The sequence below is a fragment of the Ambystoma mexicanum genome, chromosome 5p, assembly GCF_040938575.1.
Source record: "Ambystoma mexicanum isolate Mex_15411 chromosome 5p, UKY_AmexF1_1, whole genome shotgun sequence".
NCBI classification, from domain to species: domain Eukaryota; kingdom Metazoa; phylum Chordata; class Amphibia; order Caudata; family Ambystomatidae; genus Ambystoma; species Ambystoma mexicanum.
Genome location: NC_090930.1, coordinates 741804083 through 741830535, shown reverse-complemented (window position 1 = coordinate 741830535; position 26453 = coordinate 741804083). Strand labels below are relative to the sequence as shown.

Here is a 26453-nt window from a genome sequence, read left to right as displayed (position 1 = left end):
GACTGTTAAGACGCTTGATTAATATCATTGATTCTGAATGTGGTCGCTTTTCATAGGATTAACCCTTTAACAATTTTGAAAGAGAATGGCGATACAATAGAGCTGCTTTTCCCAAAATGGTATTATTAATGTTGTTGCTGCATCTTCAAGTAAAAAGAGAATCCATTGGGTCACAGATTGAGCATGTTTCTTAACATTGAGTTAAGTTTGAAAATTTCAAATCTTTTATGTATGTTTCCGATGCAGATCTGCCCATCGACTCAGAATGACCTCACTGTTCATACATTTAAAAAAAAATGCATAAAGGTTAAGGTGCTAGGCGCAAAAGTGGATTTTTATGAAAAGTTATGCCAGAGAGTGAGAGCGAAAATGAATACCCTACACCACTAACCTTATGAATATTACTATCTTTGGCCTATAATTTAAGACAACAAGGAGACAAAGCGTGTTAGAGCAAGAGAGAGGTTCCACCGAGACTTGAACCCGAGACTTGAACTCGGATCGCTGGATTCAAAGTCCAAAGGGCTAACTATTACACCATGGAACCCTTGTTGAGCAGAGCTTCATAAGGGCAATGAGAATATAGGGCACAGTCAAGATTTTTACTGACCTATAGTAACCGTTTACTGATATTATATCGAAGCAGCACTGTTGCTGTTGGATGCTGTGCAATCGCAAAGTATTGGCTTCATGTCTCATTTGGATCAAATTCTTCCTCTGGAGTCTAATGATATAGGAATATTACATATTTTCTCTGATGTGCTCTGTTTTTCCAGAATGAAGTGCATTATGCTACTGAATATGTGGGTTCCATGGTGTAATGGTTAGCACTCTGGACTCTGAATCCAGCGATCTGAGTTCAAGTCTCGGTGGGACCTTGGGGCTGCTTCTCTTTTAGAGTTGCCTTTCATTTGCAGATAGATATAACAGCAATAGCTTTGCTTTACAGCCCACTTTGATGGCAGTCTTCTTTGACCAAAGAATATTAATAGTTTCTGGGGATGACTCTCTTTTGCCACAAAGAAACTGCCCACTCTCATATCTCCAAAGCTCCAAGGTATAATGGCTATTAAACTGGCTTTTGATCTCAGCGATTTGCATTGAAAGCCCAGGAGGCCCCTAAAATCAGTTGAATTGTTTCCTGATAATTTAGAGTTTATTTCTTCTTTCGAGAAAGGTGTGATCCAAATAAAGTAAGTACATTTAAACAAGGGCACTTGATCAGTAAATGCACTACTTTCTAGAACTCATAACTCTTGTAAGTTATAAAAAGTTTGCTCTCCATACAGTTTGTCAACTCAAAGAATTACATTTTTTACACATTTATTAAGACCATCAAATTGCTTGAAACATAGGAATGATTGTGAAAGTGAATATGATTCACCAAAATAATTGTATAACATTTTTTAATGTTAATAAAATAGGGCTTTTTCCAATCTTTTCACATCAATGTTGTTTCTGCATGTTCCAGTGAGCAGAGAATCTACTGCACATAGTGTGTACATTTTTCTTTTCATAGAGTTAAGGTTGGACATTATTCATCTGTGGAAAATGTTTCTGAGAGATATCTGGGTGCCCACTCTGATTGACCTTAGGGATTGTACATTAACGATATGTAGTTGCATCACTGTATTGGTATCAGGCACCAAAGTGCATGTAAATGTAATGTCGTGCAGAGAGAGTCGACTGAACTTCTGAATATTAACTCTGTTGAATTGTAATTTGAGAAATTAGAAAATGGAGTGTAAGAGCAAGATAACGGTCCCACCGAGACTTGAACTCGGATCGTTGGATTCAAAGTCCGAAGTGCTAACCATTACACCATGGAACCCTTGCAAGATGCACCTGAGAGCGTTGAATCAGAAATGGCAATATAGAGCACATTTACAATTTTTACAGATTCATAGTCCCAATTGACTGATATCATACAAACACAGCGATGTTGTCGATTGACGTTGTGCTATAGCAATCTCTGTGCTTTATAGAGCATGTAGATCAAATTCTTCCTCTTGAGGCATATGATTAAGCAATATTAAATATTGTTTCTGACTGCCTCTGTTTTGGCATAATGAAGTTCAGCATTTGCGGAAGTATTTAGGTTCCATGGTCTAATGGTTAGTAGGCTGGACTCTGAATTTAGTAATCTGACATGTTATAGCTATATTTTGTTTTCCTTTGGGTGTATTGTCATTTTATGCACATAGATTTCCTAGCAGTGGCTGTGATGAATAGTTCAATTTGATAGCAGCTTCCTTTTGAGAATTTGAAAAAAAAAGAATTAAATAGTCTCTCTGGATGACTCTGCTTTGATTTCTATGTGCACATCCCTTTTGCGTTTCAGAGGGATTGACCAACATACACAACAGTGCTTGGAAGACCTCTTCCTCCCTCATGGCATGTAAAGCTAACCTCTCTCCTACCGTGTGTTTTTTTACTTTTTAACTTCCCCTTCCGAGTCATGATCATGTAACTGAATTTACATTTTTAGATTTTAACTGCAGTAGTTGCTTGTTTTTCATTTTTATTTTTTGTGTACGCATACATCCCTTTTTGTGGGGAGGGGGGAGTGATGTCTGTTTACTTATATTAGCTAATATAGGTCATTTTATGTCCGCTTACAATATGTGTCAGGATTTTTTATGTCGTTTCCAATCAATGTCTAATATCAAGTGGTTTGCAGCAGTCATACAAAGGCACGTAACACCCCCAAAACACCTACATAAGTTAGAAATACTCCGGAAGAGTACTCAGTTTACGAAAAGGCGGTGAATCCCAAATAGAACTGTAAATGCAAGCTAGCAAGCAGACTGTGCACCCCTGTTTGGAACTATGACCTGTGTGTTGCCCTCTATTAACAGAACAATGTAACTGCAGCCCATGTCACATAAAATAGAAAGTAGAGATTATGCAAATTAACTCCCAGAAGAGCCTGGTGTCACCCCAAAAGGTGTCATGCTTTTCACACCAAGAAACATCCACACATAGATCCCTGCGAACCTCAAAAACGTACAGGAAACCCTGTCCAGCGCTTTGCTCCCAGAGGAGATAAGGTTGAAAAACCACCCTATGTTAAAAGTGTCCATAATCCATGCCAGCTGCCCTGTCTATAGAACCTGGCCGTTCGGGGCCTAGGGGCATGAGTGGAAGGGCTTAACCTGCCTGGGTTCTTGGGCATGGTTTCATCATGCCTCAGTTTACAATGGCACTCTGCCACTTTGTCAGGCTTTAAAGAAGCCTGACTCCTGCAGAGCAAAAGATCTGATTATTTCCTTACATGTTTTGTACGTAAGAATGCGGATGGTGCTCTGAGCCTCCTATGGTGGTTATTAAGCATGGTATACATACCATAGCATGTAACTGTGCCTACAAATGGAACATTTTGTTCAGTTATTAGGGAGTTGTGAAAATGGCAAAATCAAATTGCCATTACTGACACAGACCAGCTGCCGCTGTCCGGACATTTCGTCGAAAGACATTTCGTCGAAAGACATTTGGTCGACGTAATTTGGTCGAAAGCCAAATGGTCGATTTTTTTATTTATTTATATATATATTTTTTAGGTTGTAGTTTACGGAAAAAAAGGGGGTTGGGGGGACCCCCCAAACCCCCCCCAAAAAAAAATGTGAAAATAAAAAACAAAGCAATTCGACCATTTGGTTTTCGACCAAATGGTTTCGACCAATTGTCCTGTCGACAAATTTTTTTCGACGAAATGTCTGGCAACCCAGCTGCCGACTGTTGCTATTGACAGGAGTTCCAGGTGTATAAACTGAGGAGATCACCAGTTCAATTACCTGTGAACGCATTTTGAAGCTCATTCACAACCAGTTCATGCCCGTTCTCTCCATTTTGGCTTTCTGGCTGGCCGAGGGGCCCTTCAGTAATGTTCTTTGCTAACCATTACACCATGGGCCCCTTGCTGGTGCAACCTGACAGAGTTGTAACAGAAATGAGAATCGAGATCTCATGCATCATTTTAACAAACTCATATTCCTAGCCCACGGATATTATGCAAATGTGGAACTGTTTAGTTGGTTGTTGCGCAATAGCAAACTCTTTGCTTTACAGCTCATTTGGATAGGATTCTTCCTCTGGAGGCATAAGATAAAAGAATATTGCATACATTCTCTAAAAGGCTCTTTTTTTGCTGCAATGACGTTCATCATGGCACTAAGTATGTAGGTTCCATGGTGTAATGGTTAGCACTCTGGACTCTGAATCCAGCGATCCGAGTTCAAATCTCGGTGGGACCTTGGGAATTACTGTGTTTGTTTTCCTCTCAGTGTCTTGTTTTAATAGCAATGACGCTGCTGTGTCGCCCACTTTCATAGCATTATTCCCTGGGTGCATTTGAAAAAAGAAAGATTTTCCATGGATGACGCTCTTTAGCCACAATGAAACCCACCACTTTCTGTGGTGTGAAAGACCCATGGTGTAATGGTAGCACCCTGGAGGTTGAATCCAATAATTTGCATTCAAATCTCTGTAAGAGTTTACCATCAGTCAAACCTTTCCCTTATGGTTTATTGTGGATGTCTTCTTTGAAGAAAGGTATGATCCAACTAAAGTAAGTACATTCACGAATGGGCCCTTGGTCGGTACAAACAGTATTTATACACCTCAGGCCTTTTGTGAATTAAGAAAAGTGTGTTCTTCGTTCTATTTTTCATCTCAAACTGATACCTTCATTTTACAAACATGTAAAGGCTGTTAAGACGCTTGATTAATATCATTGATTCTGAATGTGGTCGCTTTTCATAGGATTAACCCTTTAACAATTTTGAAAGAGAATGGCGATACAATAGAGCTGCTTTTCCCAAAATGGTATTATTAATGTTGTTGCTGCATCTTCAAGTAAAAAGAGAATCCATTGGGTCACAGATTGAGCATGTTTCTTAACATTGAGTTAAGTTTGAAAATTTCAAATCTTTTATGTATGTTTCCGATGCAGATCTGCCCATCGACTCAGAATGACCTCACTGTTCATACATTTAAAAAACATGCATAAAGGTTAAGGTGCTAGGCACAAAAGTGGATTTTTATGAAAAGTTATGCCAGAGAGTGAGAGCGAAAATGAATACCCTACACCACTAACCTTATGAATATTACTATCTTTGGCCTATAATTTAAGACAACAAGGAGACAAAGTGTGTTAGAGCAAGAGAGAGGTTCCACCGAGACTTGAACTCGGATCGCTGGATTCAAAGTCCAAAGTGCTAACCATTACACCATGGAACCCTTGTTGAGCAGAGCTTCATAAGGGCAATGAGAATATAGGGCACAGTCAAGATTTTTACTGACCTATAGTAACCGTTTACTGATATTATATCGAAGCAGCACTGTTGCTGTTGGATGCTGTGCAATCGCAAAGTATTGGCTTCATGTCTCATTTGGATCAAATTCTTCCTCTGGAGTCTAATGATATAGGAATATTACATATTTTCTCTGATGTGCTCTGTTTTTCCAGAATGAAGTGCATCATGCTACTGAATATGTGGGTTCCATGGTGTAATGGTTAGCACTCTGGACTCTGAATCCAGCGATCCAAGTTCAAGTCTCGGTGGGACCTTGGGGCTGCTTCTCTTTTAGAGTTGCCTTTCATTTGCAGATAGATATAACAGCAATAGCTTTGCTTTACAGCCCACTTTGATGGCAGTCTTCTTTGACCAAAGAATATTAATAGTTTCTGGGGATGACTCTCTTTTGCCACAAAGAAACTGCCCACTCTCGTATCTCCAAAGCTCCAAGGTATAATGGCTATTAAACTGGCTTTTGATCTCAGCGATCTGCATTGAAAGCCCAGGAGGCCCCTAAAATCAGTTGAATTGTTTCCTGATAATTTAGAGTTTATTTCTTCTTTCGAGAAAGGTGTGATCCAAATAAAGTAAGTACATTTAAACAAGGGCACTTGATCAGTAAATGCACTACTTTCTAGAACTCATAACTCTTGTAAGTTATAAAAAGTTTGCTCTCCATACAGTTTGTCAACTCAAAGAATTACATTTTTTACACATTTAATAAGACCATCAAATTGCTTGAAACATAGGAATGATTGTGAAAGTGAATATGATTCACCAAAATAATTGTATAACATTTTTTAATGTTAATAAAATAGGGCTTTTTCCAATCTTTTCACATCAATGTTGTTTCTGCATGTTCCAGTGAGCAGAGAATCTACTGCACATAGTGTGTACATTTTTCTTTTCATAGAGTTAAGGTTGGACATTATTCATCTGTGGAAAATGTTTCTGAGAGATATCTGGGTGCCCACTCTGATTGACCTTAGGGATTGTACATTAACGATATGTAGTTGCATCACTGTATTGGTATCAGGCACCAAAGTGCATTTAAATGTAATGTCGTGCAGAGAGAGTCGACTGAACTTCTGAATATTAACTCTGTTGAATTGTAATTTGAGAAATTAGAAAATGGAGTGTAAGAGCAAGATAACGGTCCCACCGAGACTTGAACTCGGATCGTTGGATTCAAAGTCCAAAGTGCTAACCATTACACCATGGAACCCTTGCAAGATGCACCTGAGAGCGTTGAATCAGAAATGGCAATATAGAGCACATTTACAATTTTTACAGATTCATAGTCCCAATTGACTGATATCATACAAACACAGCGATGTTGTCGATTGACGTTGTGCTATAGCAATCTCTGTGCTTTATAGAGCATGTAGATCAAATTCTTCCTCTTGAGGCATATGATTAAGCAATATTAAATATTGTTTCTGACTGCCTCTGTTTTGGCATAATGAAGTTCAGCATTTGCGGAAGTATTTAGGTTCCATGGTCTAATGGTTAGTAGGCTGAACTCTGAATTTAGTAATCTGACATGTTATAGCTATATTTTGTTTTCCTTTGGGTGTATTGTCATTTTATGCACATAGATTTCCTAGCAGTGGCTGTGATGAATAGTTCAATTTGATAGCAGCTTCCTTTTGAGAATTTGAAAAAAAAGAATTAAATAGTCTCTCTGGATGACTCTGCTTTGATTTCTATGTGCACATCCCTTTTGCGTTTCAGAGGGATTGACCAACATACACAACAGTGCTTGGAAGACCTCTTCCTCCCTCATGGCATGTAAAGCTAACCTCTCTCCTACCGTGTGTTTTTTTACTTTTTAACTTCCCCTTCCGAGTCATGATCATGTAACTGAATTTACATTTTTAGATTTTAACTGCAGTAGTTGCTTGTTTTTCATTTTTATTTTTTGTGTACGCATACATCCCTTTTTGTGGGGAGGGGGGAGTGATGTCTGTTTACTTATATTAGCTAATATAGGTCATTTTATGTCCGCTTACAATATGTGTCAGGATTTTTTATGTCGTTTCCAATCAATGTCTAATATCAAGTGGTTTGCAGCAGTCATACAAAGGCACGTAACACCCCCAAAACACCTACATAAGTTAGAAATACTCCGGAAGAGTACTCAGTTTATGAAAAGGCGGTGAATCCCAAATAGAACTGTAAATGTAAGCTAGCAAGCAGACTGTGCACCCCTGTTTGGAACTATGACCTGTGTGTTGCCCTCTATTAACAGAACAATGCAACTGCAGCCCATGTCACATAAAATAGAAAGTAGAGATTATGCAAATTAACTCCCAGAAGAGCCTGGTGTCACCCCAAAAGGTGTCATGCTTTTCACACCAAGAAACATCCACACATAGATCCCTGCGAACCTCAAAAACGTACAGGAAACCCTGTCCAGCGCTTTGCTCCCAGAGGAGATAAGGTTGAAAAACCACCCTATGTTAAAAGTGTCCATAATCCATGCCAGCTGCCCTGTCTATAGAACCTGGCCGTTCGTGGCCTAGGGGCATGAGTGGAAGGGTTTAACCTGCCTGGGTTCTTGGGCATGGTTTCATCATGCCTCAGTTTACAATGGCACTCTGCCACTTTGTCAGGCTTTAAAGAAGCTTGACTCCTGCAGAGCAAAAGATCTGATTATTTCCTTACATGTTTTGTACGTAAGAATGCGGATGGTGCTCTGAGCCTCCTATGGTGGTTATTAAGCATGGTATACATACCATAGCATGTAACTGTGCCTACAAATGGAACATTTTGTTCATTTATTAGGGAGTTGTGAAAATGGCAAAATCAAATTGCCATTACTGACACAGACCAGCTGCCGCTGTCCGGACATTTAGTCGAAAGACATTTCGTCGAAAGACATTTGGTCGACGTAATTTGGTCGAAAGCCAAATGGTCGAATTTTTTTATTTATTTATATATATATTTTTTAGGTTGTAGTTTAGGGAAAAAAAGGGGTTTTTAGAAAAAAAGGGGGTTGGGGGGACCCCCCAACCCCCCCCCAAAAAAAAATGTGAAAATAAAAAACAAAGCAATTCGACCATTTGGTTTTCGACCAAATGGTTTCGACCAATTGTCCTGTCGACAAATTTTTTTCGACGAAATGTCTGGCAACCCAGCTGCCGACTGTTGCTATTGATAGGAGTTCCAGGTGTATAAACTGAGGAGATCACCAGTTCAATTACCTGTGAACGCATTTTGAAGCTCATTCACAACCAGTTCATGCCCGTTCTCTCCATTTTGGCTTTCTGGCTGGCCGAGGGGCCCTTCAGTAATGTTCTTTGCTAACCATTACACCATGGGCCCCTTGCTGGTGCAACCTGACAGAGTTGTAACAGAAATGAGAATCGAGATCTCATGCATCATTTTAACAAACTCATATTCCTAGCCCACGGATATTATGCAAATGTGGAACTGTTTAGTTGGTTGTTGCGCAATAGCAAACTCTTTGCTTTACAGCTCATTTGGATAGGATTCTTCCTCTGGAGACATAAGATAAAAGAATATTGCATACATTCTCTAAAAGGCTCTTTTTTTGCTGCAATGACGTTCATCATGTCACTAAGTATGTAGGTTCCATGGTGTAATGGTTAGCACTCTGGACTCTGAATCCAGCGATCCGAGTTCAAATCTCGGTGGGACCTTGGGAACTACTGTGTTTGTTTTCCTCTCAGTGTCTTGTTTTAATAGCAATGACGCTGCTGTGTCGCCCACTTTCATAGCATTATTCCCTGGGTGCATTTGAAAAAAGAAAGATTTTCCATGGATGACGCTCTTTAGCCACAATGAAACCCACCACTTTCTGTGGTGTGAAAGACCCATGGTGTAATGGTAGCACCCTGGAGGTTGAATCCAATAATTTGCATTCAAATCTCTGTAAGAGTTTACCATCAGTCAAACCTTTCCCTTATGGTTTATTGTGGATGTCTTCTTTGAAGAAAGGTATGATCCAACTAAAGTAAGTACATTCACGAATGGGCCCTTGGTCGGTACAAACAGTATTTATACACCTCAGGCCTTTTGTGAATTAAGAAAAGTGTGTTCTTCGTTCTATTTTTCATCTCAAACTGATACCTTCATTTTACAAACATGTAAAGACTGTTAAGACGCTTGATTAATATCATTGATTCTGAATGTGGTCGCTTTTCATAGGATTAACCCTTTAACAATTTTGAAAGAGAATGGCGATACAATAGAGCTGCTTTTCCCAAAATGGTATTATTAAAGTTGTTGCTGCATCTTCAAGTAAAAAGAGAATCCATTGGGTCACAGATTGAGCATGTTTCTTAACATTGAGTTAAGTTTGAAAATTTCAAATCTTTTATGTATGTTTCCGATGCAGATCTGCCCATCGACTCAGAATGACCTCACTGTTCATACATTTAAAAAAAATGCATAAAGGTTAAGGTGCTAGGCACAAAAGTGGATTTTTATGAAAAGTTATGCCAGAGAGTGAGAGCGAAAATGAATACCCTACACCACTAACCTTATGAATATTACTATCTTTGGCCTATAATTTAAGACAACAAGGAGACAAAGTGTGTTAGAGCAAGAGAGAGGTTCCACCGAGACTTGAACTCGGATCGCTGGATTCAAAGTCCAAAGTGCTAACCATTACACCATGGAACCCTTGTTGAGTAGAGCTTCATAAGGGCAATGAGAATATAGGGCACAGTCAAGATTTTTACTGACCTATAGTAACCGTTTACTGATATTATATCGAAGCAGCACTGTTGCTGTTGGATGCTGTGCAATCGCAAAGTATTGGCTTCATGTCTCATTTGGATCAAATTCTTCCTCTGGAGTCTAATGATATAGGAATATTGCATATTTTCTCTGATGTGCTCTGTTTTTCCAGAATGAAGTGCATCATGCTACTGAATATGTGGGTTCCATGGTGTAATGGTTAGCACTCTGGACTCTGAATCCAGCGATCTGAGTTCAAGTCTCGGTGGGACCTTGGGGCTGCTTCTCTTTTAGAGTTGCCTTTCATTTGCAGATAGATATAACAGCAATAGCTTTGCTTTACAGCCCACTTTGATGGCAGTCTTCTTTGACCAAAGAATATTAATAGTTTCTGGGGATGACTCTCTTTTGCCACAAAGAAACTGCCCACTCTCATATCTCCAAAGCTCCAAGGTATAATGGCTATTAAACTGGCTTTTGATCTCAGCGATTTGCATTGAAAGCCCAGGAGGCCCCTAAAATCAGTTGAATTGTTTCCTGATAATTTAGAGTTTATTTCTTCTTTCGAGAAAGGTGTGATCCAAATAAAGTAAGTACATTTAAACAAGGGCACTTGATCAGTAAATGCACTACTTTCTAGAACTCATAACTCTTGTAAGTTATAAAAAGTTTGCTCTCCATACAGTTTGTCAACTCAAAGAATTACATTTTTTACACATTTAATAAGACCATCAAATTGCTTGAAACATAGGAATGATTGTGAAAGTGAATATGATTCACCAAAATAATTGTATAACATTTTTTAATGTTAATAAAATAGGGCTTTTTCCAATCTTTTCACATCAATGTTGTTTCTGCATGTTCCAGTGAGCAGAGAATCTACTGCACATAGTGTGTACATTTTTCTTTTCATAGAGTTAAGGTTGGACATTATTCATCTGTGGAAAATGTTTCTGAGAGATATCTGGGTGCCCTCTCTGATTGACCTTAGGGATTGTACATTAACGATATGTAGTTGCATCACTGTATTGGTATCAGGCACCAAAGTGCATTTAAATGTAATGTCGTGCAGAGAGAGTCGACTGAACTTCTGAATATTAACTCTGTTGAATTGTAATTTGAGAAATTAGAAAATGGAGTGTAAGAGCAAGATAACGGTCCCACCGAGACTTGAACTCGGATCATTGGATTCAAAGTCCAAAGTGCTAACCATTACACCATGGAACCCTTGCAAGATGCACCTGAGAGCGTTGAATCAGAAATGGCAATATAGAGCACATTTACAATTTTTACAGATCCATAGTCCCAATTCGCTGATATCATACAAACACAGCGATGTTGTCGATTGACGTTGTGCTATAGCAATCTCTGTGCTTTATAGAGCATGTAGATCAAATTCTTCCTCTTGAGGCATATGATTAAGCAATATTAAATATTGTTTCTGACTGCCTCTGTTTTGGCATAATGAAGTTCAGCATTTGCGGAAGTATTTAGGTTCCATGGTCTAATGGTTAGTAGGCTGGACTCTGAATTTAGTAATCTGACATGTTATAGCTATATTTTGTTTTCCTTTGGGTGTATTGTCATTTTATGCACATAGATTTCCTAGCAGTGGCTGTGATGAATAGTTCAATTTGATAGCAGCTTCCTTTTGAGAATTTGAAAAAAAAAGAATTAAATAGTCTCTCTGGATGACTCTGCTTTGATTTCTATGTGCACATCCCTTTTGCGTTTCAGAGGGATTGACCAACATACACAACAGTGCTTGGAAGACCTCTTCCTCCCTCATGGCATGTAAAGCTAACCTCTCTCCTACCGTGTGTTTTTTTACTTTTTAACTTCCCCTTCCGAGTCATGATCATGTAACTGAATTTACATTTTTAGATTTTAACTGCAGTAGTTGCTTGTTTTTCATTTTTATTTTTTGTGTACGCATACATCCCTTTTTGTGGGGAGGGGGGAGTGATGTCTGTTTACTTATATTAGCTAATATAGGTCATTTTATGTCCGCTTACAATATGTGTCAGGATTTTTTATGTCGTTTCCAATCAATGTCTAATATCAAGTGGTTTGCAGCAGTCATACAAAGGCACGTAACACCCCCAAAACACCTACATAAGTTAGAAATACTCCGGAAGAGTACTCAGTTTATGAAAAGGCGGTGAATCCCAAATAGAACTGTAAATGTAAGCTAGCAAGCAGACTGTGCACCCCTGTTTGGAACTATGACCTGTGTGTTGCCCTCTATTAACAGAACAATGTAACTGCAGCCCATGTCACATAAAATAGAAAGTAGAGATTATGCAAATTAATTCCCAGAAGAGCCTGGTGTCACCCCAAAAGGTGTCATGCTTTTCACACCAAGAAACATCCACACATAGATCCCTGCGAACCTCAAAAATGTACAGGAAACCCTGTCCAGCGCTTTGCTCCCAGAGGAGATAAGGTTGAAAAACCACCCTATGTTAAAAGTGTCCATAATCCATGCCAGCTGCCCTGTCTATAGGCCTAGGGGCATGAGTGGAAGGGTTTAACCTGCCTGGGTTCTTGGGCATGGTTTCATCATGCCTCAGTTTACAATGGCACTCTGCCACTTTGTCAGGCTTTAAAGAAGCCTGACTCCTGCAGAGCAAAAGATCTGATTATTTCCTTACATGTTTTGTACGTAAGAATGCGGATGGTGCTCTGAGCCTCCTATGGTGGTTATTAAGCATGGTATACATACCATAGCATGTAACTGTGCCTACAAATGGAACATTTTGTTCATTTATTAGGGAGTTGTGAAAATGGCAAAATCAAATTGCCATTACTGACACAGACCAGCTGCCGCTGTCCGGACATTTCGTCGAAAGACATTTGGTCGAAAGACATTTGGTCGACGTAATTTGGTCGAAAGCCAAATGGTCGATTTTTTTATTTATTTATATATATATTTTTTAGGTTGTAGTTTACGGAAAAAAGGGGGTTTTAGAAAAAAAGGGGGTTGGGGGGACCCCCCAAACCCCCCCCCAAAAAAAAATGTGAAAATAAAAAACAAAGCAATTCGACCATTTGGTTTTCGACCAAATGGTTTCGACCAATTGTCCTGTCGACAAATTTTTTTCGACGAAATGTCTGGCAACCCAGCTGCCGACTGTTGCTATTGACAGGAGTTCCAGGTGTATAAACTGAGGAGATCACCAGTTCAATTACCTGTGAACGCATTTTGAAGCTCATTCACAACCAGTTCATGCCCGTTCTCTCCATTTTGGCTTTCTGGCTGGCCGAGGGGCCCTTCAGTAATGTTCTTTTCTAGCCATTACACCATGGGCCCCTTGCTGGTGCAACCTGACAGAGTTGTAACAGAAATGAGAATCGAGATCTCATGCATCATTTTAACAAACTCATATTCCTAGCCCACGGATATTATGCAAATGTGGAACTGTTTAGTTGGTTGTTGCGCAATAGCAAACTCTTTGCTTTACAGCTCATTTGGATAGGATTCTTCCTCTGGAGGCATAAGATAAAAGAATATTGCATACATTCTCTAAAAGGCTCTTTTTTTGCTGCAATGACGTTCATCATGTCACTAAGTATGTAGGTTCCATGGTGTAATGGTTAGCACTCTGGACTCTGAATCCAGCGATCCGAATTCAAATCTCGGTGGGACCTTGGGAATTACTGTGTTTGTTTTCCTCTCAGTGTCTTGTTTTAATAGCACTGACGCTGCTGTGTCGCCCACTTTCATAGCATTATTCCCTGGGTGCATTTGAAAAAAGAAAGATTTTCCATGGATGACGCTCTTTAGCCACAATGAAACCCACCACTTTCTGTGGTGTGAAAGACCCATGGTGTAATGGTAGCACCCTGGAGGTTGAATCCAATAATTTGCATTCAAATCTCTGTAAGAGTTTACCATCAGTCAAACCTTTCCCTTATGGTTTATTGTGGATGTCTTCTTTGAAGAAAGGTATGATCCAACTAAAGTAAGTACATTCACGAATGGGCCCTTGGTCGGTACAAACAGTATTTATACACCTCAGGCCTTTTGTGAATTAAGAAAAGTGTGTTCTTCGTTCTATTTTTCATCTCAAACTGATACCTTCATTTTACAAACATGTAAAGGCTGTTAAGACGCTTGATTAATATCACTGATTCTGAATGTGGTCGCTTTTCATAGGATTAACCCTTTAACAATTTTGAAAGAGAATGGCGATACAATAGAGCTGCTTTTCCCAAAATGGTATTATTAATGTTGTTGCTGCATCTTCAAGTAAAAAGAGAATCCATTGGGTCACAGATTGAGCATGTTTCTTAACATTGAGTTAAGTTTGAAAATTTCAAATCTTTTATGTATGTTTCCGATGCAGATCTGGCCATCGACTCAGAATGACCTCACTGTTCATACATTTAAAAAAAATGCATAAAGGTTAAGGTGCTAGGCACAAAAGTGGATTTTTATGAAAAGTTATGCCAGAGAGTGAGAGCGAAAATGAATACCCTACACCACTAACCTTATGAATATTACTATCTTTGGCCTATAATTTAAGACAACAAGGAGACAAAGTGTGTTAGAGCAAGAGAGAGGTTCCACCGCGACTTGAACTCGGATCGCTGGATTCAAAGTCCAAAGTGCTAACCATTACACCATGGAACCCTTGTTGAGCAGAGCTTCATAAGGGCAATGAGAATATAGGGCACAGTCAAGATTTTTACTGACCTATAGTAACCGTTTACTGATATTATATCGAAGCAGCACTGTTGCTGTTGGATGCTGTGCAATCGCAAAGTATTGGCTTCATGTCTCATTTGGATCAAATTCTTCCTCTGGAGTCTAATGATATAGGAATATTACATATTTTCTCTGATGTGCTCTGTTTTTCCAGAATGAAGTGCATCATGCTACTGAATATGTGGGTTCCATGGTGTAATGGTTAGCACTCTGGATTCTGAATCCAGCGATCCGAGTTCAAGTCTCGGTGGGACCTTGGGGCTGCTTCTCTTTTAGAGTTGCCTTTCATTTGCAGATAGATATAACAGCAATAACTTTGCTTTACAGCCCACTTTGATGGCAGTCTTCTTTGACCAAAGAATATTAATAGTTTCTGGGGATGACTCTCTTTTGCCACAAAGAAACTGCCCACTCTCATATCTCCAAAGCTCCAAGGTATAATGGCTATTAAACTGGCTTTTGATCTCAGCGATTTGCATTGAAAGCCCAGGAGGCCCCTAAAATCAGTTGAATTGTTTCCTGATAATTTAGAGTTTATTTCTTCTTTCGAGAAAGGTGTGATCCAAATAAAGTAAGTACATTTAAACAAGGGCACTTGATCAGTAAATGCACTACTTTCTAGAACTCATAACTCTTGTAAGTTATAAAAAGTTTGCTCTCCATACAGTTTGTCAACTCAAAGAATTACATTTTTTACACATTTAATAAGACCATCAAATTGCTTGAAACATAGGAATGATTGTGAAAGTGAATATGATTCACCAAAATAATTCTATAACATTTTTTAATGTTAATAAAATAGGGCTTTTTCCAATCTTTTCACATCAATGTTGTTTCTGCATGTTCCAGTGAGCAGAGAATCTACTGCACATAGTGTGTACATTTTTCTTTTCATAGAGTTAAGGTTGGACATTATTCATCTGTGGAAAATGTTTCTGAGAGATATCTGGGTGCCCACTCTGATTGACCTTAGGGATTGTACATTAACGATATGTAGTTGCATCACTGTATTGGTATCAGGCACCAAAGTGCATTTAAATGTAATGTCGTGCAGAGAGAGTTGACTGAACTTCTGAATATTAACTCTGTTGAATTGTAATTTGAGAAATTAGAAAATGGAGTGTAAGAGCAAGATAACAGTCCCACCGAGACTTGAACTCGGATCGTTGGATTCAAAGTCCAAAGTGCTAACCATTACACCATGGAACCCTTGCAAGATGCACCTGAGAGCGTTGAATCAGAAATGGCAATATAGAGCACATTTACAATTTTTACAGATTCATAGTCCCAATTGACTGATATCATACAAACACAGCGATGTTGTCGATTGACGTTGTGCTATAGCAATCTCTGTGCTTTATAGAGCATGTAGATCAAATTCTTCCTCTTGAGGCATATGATTAAGCAATATTAAATATTGTTTCTGACTGCCTCTGTTTTGGCATAATGAAGTTCAGCATTTGCGGAAGTATTTAGGTTCCATGGTCTAATGGTTAGTAGGCTGGACTCTGAATTTAGTAATCTGACATGTTATAGCTATATTTTGTTTTCCTTTGGGTGTATTGTCATTTTATGCACATAGATTTCCTAGCAGTGGCTGTGATGAATAGTTCAATTTGATAGCAGCTTCCTTTTGAGAATTTGAAAAAAAAAGAATTAAATAGTCTCTCTGGATGACTCTGCTTTGATTTCTATGTGCACATCCCTTTTGCGTTTCAGAGGGATTGACCAACATACACAACAGTGCCTGGAAGACCTCTTCCTCCCATGGCATGTAAAGCTAACCTCTCTCCTACCGTGTGTTTTTTTACTTTTTAACTTCCCCTTCCGAGTCATGATCATGTAACTGAATTTACATTTTTAGATTTTAACTGCAGTAGTTGCTTGTTTTTCATTTTTATTTTTTGTGTACGCATACATCCCTTTTTGTGGGGAGGGGGGAGTGATGTCTGTTTACTTATATTAGCTAATATAGGTCATTTTATGTCCGCTTACAATATGTGTCAGGATTTTTTATGTCGTTTCCAATCAATGTCTAATATCAAGTGGTTTGCAGCAGTCATACAAAGGCACGTAACACCCCCAAAACACCTACATAAGTTAGAAATACTCCGGAAGAGTACTCAGTTTATGAAAAGGCGGTGAATCCCAAATAGAACTGTAAATGTAAGCTAGCAAGCAGACTGTGCACCCCTGTTTGGAACTATGACCTGTGTGTTGCCCTCTATTAACAGAACAATGTAACTGCAGCCCATGTCACATAAAATAGAAAGTAGAGATTATGCAAATTAACTCCCAGAAGAGCCTGGTGTCACCCCAAAAGGTGTCATGCTTTTCACACCAAGAAACATCCACACATAGATCCCTGCGAACCTCAAAAACGTACAGGAAACCCTGTCCAGCGCTTTGCTCCCAGAGGAGATAAGGTTGAAAAACCACCCTATGTTAAAAGTGTCCATAATCCATGCCAGCTGCCCTGTCTAGTTCGGGGCCTAGGGGCATGAGTGGAAGGGTTTAACCTTCCTGGGTTCTTGGGCATGGTTTCATCATGCCTCAGTTTACAATGGCACTCTGCCACTTTGTCAGGCTTTAAAGAAGCCTGACTCCTGCAGAGCAAAAGATCTGATTATTTCCTTACATGTTTTGTACGTAAGAATGCGGATGGTGCTCTGAGCCTCCTATGGTGGTTATTAAGCATGGTATACATACCATAGCATGTAACTGTGCCTACAAATGGAACATTTTGTTCATTTATTAGGGAGTTGTGAAAATGGCAAAATCAAATTGCCATTACTGACACAGACCAGCTGCCGCTGTCCGGACATTTAGTCGAAAGACATTTCGTCGAAAGACATTTGGTCGACGTAATTTGGTCGAAAGCCAAATGGTCGATTTTTTTATTTATTTATATATATATTTTTTAGGTTGTAGTTTAGGGAAAAAAGGGGTTTTTAGAAAAAAAGGGGGTTGGGGGGACCCCCCCAAACCCCCCCCCCCAAAAAAAAATGTGAAAATAAAAAACAAAGCAATTCGACCATTTGGTTTTCGACCAAATGGTTTCGACCAATTGTCCTGTCGACAAATTTTTTTCGACGAAATGTCTGGCAACCCAGCTGCCGACTGTTGCTATTGACAGGAGTTCCAGGTGTATAAACTGAGGAGATCACCAGTTCAATTACCTGTGAACGCATTTTGAAGCTCATTCACAACCAGTTCATGCCCGTTCTCTCCATTTTGGCTTTCTGGCTGGCCGAGGGGCCCTTCAGTAATGTTCTTTGCTAACCATTACACCATGGGCCCCTTGCTGGTGCAACCTGACAGAGTTGTAACAGAAATGAGAATCGAGATCTCATGCATCATTTTAACAAACTCATATTCCTAGCCCACGGATATTATGCAAATGTGGAACTGTTTAGTTGGTTGTTGCGCAATAGCAAACTCTTTGCTTTACAGCTCATTTGGATAGGATTCTTCCTCTGGAGGCATAAGATAAAAGAATATTGCATACATTCTCTAAAAGGCTCTTTTTTTGCTGCAATGACGTTCATCATGTCAATAAGTATGTAGGTTCCATGGTGTAATGGTTAGCACTCTGGACTCTAAATCCAGCGATCCGAGTTCAAATCTTGGTGGGACCTTGGGAATTACTGTGTTTGTTTTCCTCTCAGTGTCTTGTTTTAATAGCAATGACGCTGCTGTGTCGCCCACTTTCATAGCATTATTCCCTGGGTGCATTTGAAAAAAGAAAGATTTTCCATGGATGACGCTCTTTAGCCACAATGAAACCCACCACTTTCTGTGGTGTGAAAGACCTATGGTGTAATGGTAGCACCCTGGAGGTTGAATCCAATAATTTGCATTCAAATCTCTGTAAGAGTTTACCATCAGTCGAACCTTTCCCTTATCGTTTATTGTGGATGTCTTCTTTGAAGAAAGGTATGATCCAACTAAAGTAAGTACATTCACGAATGGGCCTTTGGTCGGTACAAACAGTATTTATACACCTCAGGCCTTTTGTGAATTAAGAAAAGTGTGTTCTTCGTTCTATTTTTCATCTCAAACTGATACCTTCATTTTACAAACATGTAAAGACTGTTAAGACGCTTGATTAATATCATTGATTCTGAATGTGGTCGCTTTTTATAGGATTAACCCTTTAACAATTTTGAAAGAGAATGGCGATACAATAGAGCTGCTTTTCCCAAAATGGTATTATTAATGTTGTTGCTGCATCTTCAAGTAAAAAGAGAATCCATTGGGTCACAGATTGAGCATGTTTCTTAACATTGAGTTAAGTTTGAAAATTTCAAATCTTTTATGTATGTTTCCGATGCAGATCTGCCCATCGACTCAGAATGACCTCACTGTTCATACATTTAAAAAAAATGCATAAAGGTTAAGGTGCTAGGCACAAAAGTGGATTTTTATGAAAAGTTATGCCAGAGAGTGAGAGCGAAAATGAATACCCTACACCACTAACCTTATGAATATTACTATCTTTGGCCTATAATTTAAGACAACAAGGAGACAAAGTGTGTTAGAGCAAGAGAGAGGTTCCACCGAGACTTGAACTCGGATCGCTGGATTCAAAGTCCAAAGTGCTAACCATTACACCATGGAACCCTTGTTGAGCAGAGCTTCATAAGGGCAATGAGAATATATGGCACAGTCAAGATTTTTACTGACCTATAGTAACCGTTTACTGATATTATATCGAAGCAGCACTGTTGCTGTTGGATGCTGTGCAATCGCAAAGTATTGGCTTCATGTCTCATTTGGATCAAATTCTTCCTCTGGAGTCTAATGATATAGGAATATTACATATTTTCTCTGATGTGCTCTGTTTTTCCAGAATGAAGTGCATCATGCTACTGAATATGTGGGTTCCATGGTGTAATGGTTAGCACTCTGGACTCTGAATCCAGCGATCCGAGTTCAAGTCTCGGTGGGACCTTGGGGCTGCTTCTCTTTTAGAGTTGCCTTTCATTTGCAGATAGATATAACAGCAATAGCTTTGCTTTACAGCCCACTTTGATGGCAGTCTTCTTTGACCAAAGAATATTAATAGTTTCTGGGGATGACTCTCTTTTGCCACAAAGAAACTGCCCACTCTCATATCTCCAAAGCTCCAAGGTATAATGGCTATTAAACTGGCTTTTGATCTCAGCGATTTGCATTGAAAGCCCAGGAGGCCCCTAAAATCAGTTGGTTTGTTTCCTGATAATTTAGAGTTTATTTCTTCTTTCGAGAAAGGTGTGATCCAAATAAAGTAAGTACATTTAAACAAGGGCACTTGATCAGTAAATGCACTACTTTCTAGAACTCATAACTCTTGTAAGTTATAAAAAGTTTGCTCTCCATACAGTTTGTCAACTCAAAGAATTACATTTTTTACACATTTAATAAGACCATCAAATTGCTTGAAACATAGGAATGATTGTGAAAGTGAATATGATTCACCAAAATAATTGTATAACATTTTTTAATGTTAATAAAATAGAGCTTTTTCCAATCTTTTCACATCAATGTTGTTTCTGCATGTTCCAGTGAGCAGAGAATCTACTGCACATAGTGTGTACATTTTTCTTTTCATAGAGTTAAGGTTGGACATTATTCATCTGTGGAAAATGTTTCTGAGAGATATCTGGGTGCCCACTCTGATTGACCTTAGGGATTGTACATTAACGATATGTAGTTGCATCACTGTATTGGTATCAGGCACCAAAGTGCATTTAAATGTAATGTCGTGCAGAGAGAGTCGACTGAACTTCTGAATATTAACTCTGTTGAATTGTAATTTGAGAAATTAGAAAATGGAGTGTAAGAGCAAGATAACGGTCCGACCGAGACTTGAACTCGGATCGTTGGATTCAAAGTCCAAAGTGCTAACCATTACACCATGGAACCCTTGCAAGATGCACCTGAGAGCGTTGAATCAGAAATGGCAATATAGAGCACATTTACAATTTTTACAGATTCATAGTCCCAATTGACTGATATCATACAAACACAGCGATGTTGTCGATTGACGTTGTGCTATAGCAATCTCTGTGCTTTATAGAGCATGTAGATCAAATTCTTCCTCTTGAGGCATATGATTAAGCAATATTAAATATTGTTTCTGACTGCCTCTGTTTTGGCATAATGAAGTTCAGCATTTGCGGAAGTATTTAGGTTCCATGGTCTAATGGTTAGTAGGCTGGACTCTGAATTTAGTAATCTGACATGTTATAGCTATATTTTGTTTTCCTTTGGGTGTATTGTCATTTTATGCACATAGATTTCCTAGCAGTGGCTGTGATGAATAGTTCAATTTGATAGCAGCTTCCTTTTGAGAATTTGAAAAAAAAAGAATTAAATAGTCTCTCTGGATGACTCTGCTTTGATTCCTATGTGCACATCCCTGTTGCGTTTCAGAGGGATTGACCAACATACACAACAGTGCTTGGAAGACCTCTTCCTCCCTCATGGCATGTAAAGCTAACCTCTCTCCTACCGTGTGTTTTTTTACTTTTTAACTTCCCCTTCCGAGTCATGATCATGTAACTGAATTTACATTTTTAGATTTTAACTGCAGTAGTTGCTTGTTTTTCATTTTTATTTTTTGTGTACGCATACATTCCTTTTTGTGGGGAGGGGGGAGTGATGTCTGTTTACTTATATTAGCTAATATAGGTCATTTTATGTCCGCTTACAATATGTGTCAGGATTTTTTATGTCGTTTCCAATCAATGTCTAATATCAAGTGGTTTGCAGAGGTCATACAAAGGCACGTAACACCCCCAAAACACCTACATAAGTTAGAAATACTCCGGAAGAGTACTCAGTTTATGAAAAGGCGGTGAATCCCAAATAGAACTGTAAATGTAAGCTAGCAAGCAGACCGTGCACCCCTGTTTGGAACTATGACCTGTGTGTTGCCCTCTATTAACAGAACAATGTAACTGCAGCCCATGTCACATAAAATAGAAAGTAGAGATTATGCAAATTAACTCCCAGAAGAGCCTGGTGTCACCCCAAAAGGTGTCATGCTTTTCACACCAAGAAACATCCACACATAGATCCCTGCGAACCTCAAAAACGTACAGGAAACCCTGTCCAGCGCTTTGCTCCCAGAGGAGATAAGGTTGAAAAACCACCCTATGTTAAAAGTGTCCATAATCCATGCCAGCTGCCCTGTCTACAGAACCTGGCCGTTCGTGGCCTAGGGGCATGAGTGGAAGGGTTTAACCTGCCTGGGTTCTTGGGCATGGTTTCATCATGCCTCAGTTTACAATGGCACTCTGCCACTTTGTCAGGCTTTAAAGAAGCCTGACTCCTGCAGAGCAAAAGATCTGATTATTTCCTTACATGTTTTGTACGTAAGAATGCGGATGGTGCTCTGAGCCTCCTATGGTGGTTATTAAGCATGGTATACATACCATAGCATGTAACTGTGCCTACAAATGGAACATTTTGTTCATTTATTAGGGAGTTGTGAAAATGGCAAAATCAAATTGCCATTACTGACACAGACCAGCTGCCGCTGTCCGGACATTTCGTCGAAAGACATTTGGTCGAAAGACATTTGGTCGACGTAATTTGGTCGAAAGCCAAATGGTCGATTTTTTAATTTATTTATATATATATTTTTTAGGTTGTAGTTTAGGGAAAAAAGGGGTTTTTAGAAAAAAAGGGGGTTGGGGGGACCCCCCAAACCCCCCCCCCCCCCAAAAAAATGTGAAAATAAAAAACAAAAGCAATTCGACCATTTGGTTTTCGACCAATTGTCCTGTCGACAAATTTTTTTCGACGAAATGTCTGGCAACCCAGCTGCCGACTGTTGCTATTGACAGGAGTTCCAGGTGTATAAACTGAGGAGATCACCAGTTCAATTACCTGTGAACGTATTTTGAAGCTCATTCACAACCAGTTCATGCCCGTTCTCTCCATTTTGGCTTTCTGGCTGGCCGAGTGGCCCTTCAGTAATGTTCTTTGCTAACCATTACACCATGGGCCCCTTTCTGGTGCAACCTGACAGAGTTGTAACAGAAATGAGAATCGAGATCTCATGCATCATTTTAACAAACTCATATTCCTAGCCCACGGATATTATGCAAATGTGGAACTGTTTAGTTGGTTGTTGCGCAATAGCAAACTCTTTGCTTTACAGCTCATTTGGATAGGATTCTTCCTCTGGAGGCATAAGATAAAAGAATATTGCATACATTCTCTAAAAGGCGCTTTTTTTGCTGCAATGACGTTCATCATGTCACTAAGTATGTAGGTTCCATGGTGTAATGGTTAGCACTCTGGACTCTGAATCCAGCGATCCGAGATCAAATCTCGGTGGGACCTTGGGAATTACTGTGTTTGTTTTCCTCTCAGTGTCTTGTTTTAATAGCAATGACGCTGCAGTGTCGCCCACTTTCATAGCATTATTCCCTGGGTGCATTTGAAAAAAGAAAGATTTTCCATGGATGACGCTCTTTAGCCACAATGAAACCCACCACTTTCTGTGGTGTGAAAGACCCATGGTGTAATGGTAGCACCCTGGAGGTTGAATCCAATAATTTGCATTCAAATCTCTGTAAGAGTTTACCATCAGTCGAACCTTTCCCTTATCGTTTATTGTGGATGTCTTCTTTGAAGAAAGGTATGATCCAACTAAAGTAAGTACATTCACGAATGGGCCCTTGGTCGGTACAAACAGTATTTATACACCTCAGGCCTTTTGTGAATTAAGAAAAGTGTGTTCTTTGTTCTATTTTTCATCTCAAACTGATACCTTCATTTTACAAAAATGTAAAGACTGTTAAGACGCTTGATTAATATCATTGATTCTGAATGTGGTCGCTTTTCATAGGATTAACCCTTTAACAATTTTGAAAGAGAATGGCGATACAATAGAGCTGCTTTTCCCAAAATGGTATTATTAATGTTGTTGCTGCATCTTCAAGTAAAAAGAGAATCCATTGGGTCACAGATTGAGCATGTTTCTTAACATTGAGTTAAGTTTGAAAATTTCAAATCTTTTATGTATGTTTCCGATGCAGATCTGCCCATCGACTCAGAATGACCTCACTGTTCATACATTTAAAAAAAAATGCATAAAGGTTAAGGTGCTAGGCACAAAAGTGGATTTTTATGAAAAGTTATGCCAGAGAGTGAGAGCGAAAATGAATACCCTACACCACTAACCTTATGAATATTACTATCTTTGGCCTATAATTTAAGACAACAAGGAGACAAAGTGTGTTAGAGCAAGAGCGAGGTTCCACCGAGACTTGAACTCGGATCGCTGGATTCAAAGTCCAAAGTGCTAACCATTACACCATGGAACCCTTGTTGAGCAGAGCTTCATAAGGGCAATGAGAATATAGGGCACAGTCAAGATTTTTACTGACCTATAGTAACCGTTTACTGATATTATATCGAAGCAGCACTGTTGCTGTTGGATGCTGTGCAATCGCAAAGTATTGGCTTCATGTCTCATTTGGATCAAATTCTTCCTCTGGAGTCTAATGATATAGGAATATTACATATTTTCTCTGATGTGCTCTGTTTTTCCAGAATGAAGTGCATCATGCTACTGAATATGTGGGCTCCATGGTGTAATGGTTAGCACTCTGGACTCTGAATCCAGCGATCCGAGTTCAAGTCTTGGTGGGACCTTGGGGCTGCTTCTCTTTTAGAGTTGCCTTTCATTTGCAGATAGATATAACAGCAATAGCTTTGCTTTACAGCCCACTTTGATGGCAGTCTTCTTTGACCAAAGAATATTAATAGTTTCTGGGGATGACTCTCTTTTGCCACAAAGAAACTGCCCACTCTCATATCTCCAAAGCTCCAAGGTATAATGGCTATTAAACTGGCTTTTGATCTCAGCGATTTGCATTGAAAGCCCAGGAGGCCCCTAAAATCAGTTGAATTGTTTCCTGATAATTTAGAGTTTATTTCTTCTTTCGAGAAAGGTGTGATCCAAATAAAGTAAGTACATTTAAACAAGGGCACTTGATCAGTAAATGCACTACTTTCTAGAACTCATAACTCTTGTAAGTTATAAAAAGTTTGCTCTCCATACAGTTTGTCAACTCAAAGAATTACATTTTTTACACATTTAATAAGACCATCAAATTGCTTGAAACATAGGAATGATTGTGAAAGTGAATATGATTCACCAAAATAATTGTATAACATTTTTTAATGTTAATAAAATAGGGCTTTTTCCAATCTTTTCACATCAATGTTGTTTCTGCATGTTCCAGTGAGCAGAGAATCTACTGCACATAGTGTGTACATTTTTCTTTTCATAGAGTTAAGGTTGGACATTATTCATCTGTGGAAAATGTTTCTGAGAGATATCTGGGTGCCCACTCTGATTGACCTTAGGGATTGTACATTAACGATATGTAGTTGCATCACTGTATTGGTATCAGGCACCAAAGTGCATTTAAATGTAATGTCGTGCAGAGAGAGTCGACTGAACTTCTGAATATTAACTCTGTTGAATTGTAATTTGAGAAATTAGAAAATGGAGTGTAAGAGCAAGATAACGGTCCCACCGAGACTTGAACTCGGATCGTTGGATTCAAAGTCCGAAGTGCTAACCATTACACCATGGAACCCTTGCAAGATGCACCTGAGAGCGTTGAATCAGAAATGGCAATATAGAGCACATTTACAATTTTTACAGATTCATAGTCCCAATTGACTGATATCATACAAACACAGCGATGTTGTCGATTGACGTTGTGCTATAGCAATCTCTGTGCTTTATAGAGCATGTAGATCAAATTCTTCCTCTTGAGGCATATGATTAAGCAATATTAAATATTGTTTCTGACTGCCTCTGTTTTGGCATAATGAAGTTCAGCATTTGCGGAAGTATTTAGGTTCCATGGTCTAATGGTTAGTAGGCTGGACTCTGAATTTAGTAATCTGACATGTTATAGCTATATTTTGTTTTCCTTTGGGTGTATTGTCATTTTATGCACATAGATTTCCTAGCAGTGGCTGTGATGAATAGTTCAATTTGATAGCAGCTTCCTTTTGAGAATTTGAAAAAAAAAGAATTAAATAGTCTCTCTGGATGACTCTGCTTTGGTTTCTATGTGCACATCCCTTTTGCGTTTCAGAGGGATTGACCAACATACACAACAGTGCTTGGAAGACCTCTTCCTCCCTCATGGCATGTAAAGCTAACCTCTCTCCTACCGTGTGTTTTTTTACTTTTTAACTTCCCCTTCCGAGTCATGATCATGTAACTGAATTTACATTTTTAGATTTTAACTGCAGTAGTTGCTTGTTTTTCATTTTTATTTTTTGTGTACGCATACATCCCTTTTTGTGGGGAGGGGGGAGTGATGTCTGTTTACTTATATTAGCTAATATAGGTCATTTTATGTCCGCTTACAATATGTGTCAGGATTTTTTATGTCGTTTCCAATCAATGTCTAATATCAAGTGGTTTGCAGCAGTCATACAAAGGCACGTAACACCCCCAAAACACCTACATAAGTTAGAAATACCCCGGAAGAGTACTCAGTTTATGAAAAGGCGGTGAATCCCAAATAGAACTGTAAATGTAAGCTAGCAAGCAGACTGTGCACCCCTGTTTGGAACTATGACCTGTGTGTTGCCCTCTATTAACAGAACAATGTAACTGCAGCCCATGTCACATAAAATAGAAAGTAGAGATTATGCAAATTAATTCCCAGAAGAGCCTGGTGTCACCCCAAAAGGTGTCATGCTTTTCA

General features: G+C 39.1%; 21 non-coding genes across 21 annotated transcripts; 10 read left to right on the top strand and 11 right to left on the bottom strand.

The window, feature by feature from the left end:
* Window positions 1–806: 806 nt before the first annotated feature.
* TRNAQ-CUG (transfer RNA glutamine (anticodon CUG)) lies at window positions 807–878 on the top strand. The gene has a single exon. It is a non-coding gene; the product is annotated as a tRNA-Gln (tRNA).
* Window positions 879–1759: 881 nt separating this feature from the next.
* TRNAQ-UUG (transfer RNA glutamine (anticodon UUG)) lies at window positions 1760–1831 on the bottom strand. The gene has a single exon. It is a non-coding gene; the product is annotated as a tRNA-Gln (tRNA).
* A 2350-nt stretch (window positions 1832–4181) lies between these two features.
* Window positions 4182–4253, top strand: TRNAQ-CUG (transfer RNA glutamine (anticodon CUG)). The gene has a single exon. It is a non-coding gene; the product is annotated as a tRNA-Gln (tRNA).
* Window positions 4254–5166: 913 nt separating this feature from the next.
* On the bottom strand, window positions 5167–5238 carry TRNAQ-UUG (transfer RNA glutamine (anticodon UUG)). The gene has a single exon. It is a non-coding gene; the product is annotated as a tRNA-Gln (tRNA).
* Window positions 5239–5497: 259 nt separating this feature from the next.
* On the top strand, window positions 5498–5569 carry TRNAQ-CUG (transfer RNA glutamine (anticodon CUG)). Its single transcript has one exon. It is a non-coding gene; the product is annotated as a tRNA-Gln (tRNA).
* An 881-nt stretch (window positions 5570–6450) lies between these two features.
* TRNAQ-UUG (transfer RNA glutamine (anticodon UUG)) lies at window positions 6451–6522 on the bottom strand. Its single transcript has one exon. It is a non-coding gene; the product is annotated as a tRNA-Gln (tRNA).
* Window positions 6523–8890: 2368 nt separating this feature from the next.
* On the top strand, window positions 8891–8962 carry TRNAQ-CUG (transfer RNA glutamine (anticodon CUG)). Its single transcript has one exon. It is a non-coding gene; the product is annotated as a tRNA-Gln (tRNA).
* A 913-nt stretch (window positions 8963–9875) lies between these two features.
* Window positions 9876–9947, bottom strand: TRNAQ-UUG (transfer RNA glutamine (anticodon UUG)). Its single transcript has one exon. It is a non-coding gene; the product is annotated as a tRNA-Gln (tRNA).
* Window positions 9948–10206: 259 nt separating this feature from the next.
* TRNAQ-CUG (transfer RNA glutamine (anticodon CUG)) lies at window positions 10207–10278 on the top strand. Its single transcript has one exon. It is a non-coding gene; the product is annotated as a tRNA-Gln (tRNA).
* Window positions 10279–11159: 881 nt separating this feature from the next.
* On the bottom strand, window positions 11160–11231 carry TRNAQ-UUG (transfer RNA glutamine (anticodon UUG)). The gene has a single exon. It is a non-coding gene; the product is annotated as a tRNA-Gln (tRNA).
* A 2352-nt stretch (window positions 11232–13583) lies between these two features.
* On the top strand, window positions 13584–13655 carry TRNAQ-CUG (transfer RNA glutamine (anticodon CUG)). The gene has a single exon. It is a non-coding gene; the product is annotated as a tRNA-Gln (tRNA).
* Window positions 13656–14568: 913 nt separating this feature from the next.
* Window positions 14569–14640, bottom strand: TRNAQ-UUG (transfer RNA glutamine (anticodon UUG)). The gene has a single exon. It is a non-coding gene; the product is annotated as a tRNA-Gln (tRNA).
* A 259-nt stretch (window positions 14641–14899) lies between these two features.
* On the top strand, window positions 14900–14971 carry TRNAQ-CUG (transfer RNA glutamine (anticodon CUG)). Its single transcript has one exon. It is a non-coding gene; the product is annotated as a tRNA-Gln (tRNA).
* Window positions 14972–15852: 881 nt separating this feature from the next.
* Window positions 15853–15924, bottom strand: TRNAQ-UUG (transfer RNA glutamine (anticodon UUG)). Its single transcript has one exon. It is a non-coding gene; the product is annotated as a tRNA-Gln (tRNA).
* Window positions 15925–19266: 3342 nt separating this feature from the next.
* Window positions 19267–19338, bottom strand: TRNAQ-UUG (transfer RNA glutamine (anticodon UUG)). Its single transcript has one exon. It is a non-coding gene; the product is annotated as a tRNA-Gln (tRNA).
* A 259-nt stretch (window positions 19339–19597) lies between these two features.
* On the top strand, window positions 19598–19669 carry TRNAQ-CUG (transfer RNA glutamine (anticodon CUG)). The gene has a single exon. It is a non-coding gene; the product is annotated as a tRNA-Gln (tRNA).
* An 881-nt stretch (window positions 19670–20550) lies between these two features.
* On the bottom strand, window positions 20551–20622 carry TRNAQ-UUG (transfer RNA glutamine (anticodon UUG)). Its single transcript has one exon. It is a non-coding gene; the product is annotated as a tRNA-Gln (tRNA).
* Window positions 20623–22980: 2358 nt separating this feature from the next.
* TRNAQ-CUG (transfer RNA glutamine (anticodon CUG)) lies at window positions 22981–23052 on the top strand. Its single transcript has one exon. It is a non-coding gene; the product is annotated as a tRNA-Gln (tRNA).
* A 914-nt stretch (window positions 23053–23966) lies between these two features.
* TRNAQ-UUG (transfer RNA glutamine (anticodon UUG)) lies at window positions 23967–24038 on the bottom strand. The gene has a single exon. It is a non-coding gene; the product is annotated as a tRNA-Gln (tRNA).
* A 259-nt stretch (window positions 24039–24297) lies between these two features.
* Window positions 24298–24369, top strand: TRNAQ-CUG (transfer RNA glutamine (anticodon CUG)). The gene has a single exon. It is a non-coding gene; the product is annotated as a tRNA-Gln (tRNA).
* An 881-nt stretch (window positions 24370–25250) lies between these two features.
* Window positions 25251–25322, bottom strand: TRNAQ-UUG (transfer RNA glutamine (anticodon UUG)). Its single transcript has one exon. It is a non-coding gene; the product is annotated as a tRNA-Gln (tRNA).
* Window positions 25323–26453: the final 1131 nt, after the last annotated feature.